This window comes from Aplysia californica, unplaced genomic scaffold (genome assembly GCF_000002075.1).
Source record: "Aplysia californica isolate F4 #8 unplaced genomic scaffold, AplCal3.0 scaffold00612, whole genome shotgun sequence".
Lineage (NCBI taxonomy): Eukaryota > Metazoa > Mollusca > Gastropoda > Aplysiida > Aplysiidae > Aplysia > Aplysia californica.
Genome location: NW_004797882.1, coordinates 145,437 through 148,905, shown reverse-complemented (window position 1 = coordinate 148,905; position 3,469 = coordinate 145,437). Strand labels below are relative to the sequence as shown.

Sequence of the window (3,469 nt, the reverse complement as noted above, 5' to 3'; positions counted from 1 at the left end):
TGTGTGTGTGTTTGTTTGTATTATATCCGTAGAAACAAAGACACCTAACTTTAAGAAAATCAAAAAGGAACAAACAGACAAACAAAAACAAAATAAAAAACAAATACAATCTTTTATGTCCAATGTGAACATTCTCCCCCACCCCCCTCATCAAACAAAAACAACAGCAACAACAACAACTGCAGCAGCAACGAAAACAACAATAATAACAACAACAGCAGAAGAAACAACAAAAAACAACAACAAACACCCCCAACCCCTCCCCTAAAAAACCCCCAAAACAAATAAAACACACACAAAGGAAGTGGAACAAACAAACAAACAAATAAACAATCAAACACTAATAAAAAGCAAGACATACATTTAGTCAGAGTAACAAAAACAATGAAAGCGAAATTAGACTTGAATTATATCATTACACAGAGACTTCTGAACTGCCGAAGAACTACGACACGTTCTTTTAAGCGTGTTAACATTAGTGAAAATCAAGTGTTCGCGGGCCCAACAGGCGGCATTATCGAGCGTCTTTCCGACAGCCAATCAGACGTTTACCTGTGACAAAAACAGCGCGCGCAATCGTCACAAGCGTGCTCTTGTCCCGGCGTGGCTGGCAGGCCAAACCAATTTTCCTCAAAAAAAGCTCTGTATTTAGTTAAATTAATAGCATCTTTAGAAAACAGTATACAAACGATGATTTTTATAAATTTTATATCTTCACAAGCCTGATTTCCTTGAAATTCCTGTTCTTAAGGACCGCCGGATCTTCTTTATTTTCTGCGAAACGTTATAAATCCGAGGTAAGTTGTTTATTTCTTGTTGTGAAACTTCGTGCCTCCACGTGTTTGGGGCGATATTAGGTCTTTGCTGTGAAGAAGACAATTCAAAACTTATATGTTTTTTGGTTTTTTTATTCTTTGACGGTTGTTTTTTTTTCATTTTGTTTTCAAATTTGTTAGAGTGGGGAAAATGATCGGATTGTGGTCATTTTAGTTGTAAGCGATCTTAAGTTACTATCTAATAATGATCTCCTTTCTCACATAAACTATGACTATGAATAACCCACTGTGGACGCGCATGTTGCTCACTGTAAGACACGTTGCTTTTGGATATTTTAGAAAAAGAAGCATAACTTCGTTGGTCATGCAAACTTTCAATTGTTTTCTTTATCTAAAACTTTAAATTAAAACGGCATGTAACAACGAGTAACTATGAAGTATTCCATTACGTTTTTCTAGTTGTGCAGATTGGTTCGAAATGTACCCTATATACAGTATATGCGTGTGTGTGTGTGTGTGTGTGTGTGTGTGTGTGTGTGTGTGTGTGTGTGTGTGTGTATTTCTATGCCAATGGGAAATAATTTTTGTCTCTTACGCCTTTAAAGAATTTTTAAAAACATTATTTGCTTGCTGTCTGTTCGACCCCGAGCCCGGTGAAAGACAAATCTTATCTAGAGTGCGATTGCTGATCAAGACTTTCCTGTTGCTTTTTTTGTTGTTGTATAAAGACCCACTGTGATCGAGTGTTTTCTTCCGTCACCCGTTGCCAAGGAGAAAAGTGGCCGACTTATACAGGTGCCCTTTTTACACAGCCATAATAGTGTGAAAAAGACAAAGAGGAAAATGGGAAGTGGCTGTTTGTACACACGTGGCTTTTCAACAGGTTCGGCTGAAGATTCAACTTCTGACTTTTCAAGAGAGTTCTTCGTTTTTTATCAAGAAACATTATTATTAATGTCTCATCTCAATTTAAGGGGGTGGGGGGGTGGGGGGGCGGTTCTTCATTTTCTAGGGTGCATACTACTGCAGCATAGATGCAACATCCTGTGAGTGTCTAGTAATAATATGTCAACAATTGTGGTTGGATAAATTATACCAACCGCAAATACATAAATATACAAGTAGAGTGTATATTATTTCAAAGAGATATTCTTAAGATCTCCCCCCCCCCCCTCTGTCTGTCTGTCTGTCTGTCTGTCTGTCTGTCTGTCTGTCTGTCTGTCTGTCTGTCTGTCTGTCTGTCTGTTTCTTTCTCTGTCTCTCTCCCTCCCCCCCCCATCTCTCTCTCTCTCTCTCTCTCTCTCTCTCTCTCTCTCTCTTTCTCTTTCTCTTTCTCTCTCCTTCTCTCCCCCCCTCTCTCCGTGTGAGCGCAGAGTATCAAAAGTGTACACGCCCCCCCCCCCCCAACCATTCACGAATACAACACTCGATCCCACCTGCTTGCTTATTATGCTCATACATGTAGTAAGTTGTACTCTCACAGTGTAACGCAGATAGAGACAAAGTCGAACCTGCTGTGACCACCAGTCCTGTCAGAGACAATCCTCTGAACAAACGACCTCTTCTCACTCCCACCCCCCACCACCCACACCACAGAAAAAATCATGTTTTAAAAGGTATTCTTTTATCTTCCCTCCCGACTCACACTAAGCTATCAGTTGTCCATTTCCTACTATATTATTATATTGATGCGCTGAACACGGATATTAACCTCCATTTCCATCGCAAATTAAGAGTTTTTTAAAAGTTCAATTGTTCTTAATAGAGTTATATCACATTATGCCTAACTGCGTAGTAATTTGCGCCGCGCTTTGGACCAATTGGGTGTGGTTTGGGGGGGGGGGAGGGGGTTAGTGGGGGTAAAAAAAAATATGGGTAGTTACAGGAGGGAATGCCCCTCTGTTTTAATTGAGATGTGTGGCATTCTGGGTTTTAACCCATAATTTGATATTTTACAGTTAGGTTTGAACATTTCTTGAAAATAATTGATGTTCGACAGTTTTGGTGGCTTTATGTGTGATCAACAGTAAACAATACTGCTTTTTGACCCCTGAAGCAGTGCATCTATGTGCGGGGGGGAAAGTAAAAATTTACCCCAAAATATTATATCGTGATGGCATTGTCCAACACAGGCCCTTGGGCGAAATAAAATAAAAAATGACTTAAGACCTTGAGACTCTAGGACTACAAGCCTTGTGATGGCAGTTCACAACTGATGGCTGTGACCGGTTCGACTTTCGTCCTTGAAAAATAAAGTGTTTCGATTTTAAAGGAAACCGTCGAATTCTGCCAAATTGTGTCAAAATGATAGCTTTTTGCCCTTCCAAGGAAAAAAAATTCTGATTGGCCACGGCTCAGTTCCACTGAACTCAATGGGCGGTCTGCTCTGGGAATTACCTCTCACCTTACGATCAGTCCTATTTGCCCTTTTCGTATAACTAGACGTTTGTACTGGGAAAATTCCTATTTTCGTTTAGTTTTAGTAGAGGTTTTAGGGCGCTCGCAACTGCATAAGGTCATATTATGAGCCCCACGAGATTAGAGGTGTTACAAGAGAGTAACAAACAAAATAAGAAGAAGGGGAGATAAGGACGATAGGAAGGAAGAGTTTAGAGTTGCCAGTAAGAGGAAACAAATCAATGACTGAAAAGGCGCATCATAATTAAATCCTTTATTCTTCCGCTCCCTTTTCG

At 39.9% G+C, this 3,469-nt stretch overlaps 1 protein-coding gene across 1 annotated transcript in view; it reads left to right on the top strand.

Moving 5' to 3' along the window:
* Window positions 1–544: 544 nt before the first annotated feature.
* LOC101851296 (sodium-dependent phosphate transport protein 2B) overlaps window positions 545–3,469 on the top strand; it is a gene marked incomplete in the record, with an annotated part of 29,089 nt that continues 26,164 nt past the window's right edge. Inside the window, 1 exon segment of the mRNA XM_013087627.2 lies at window positions 545–797.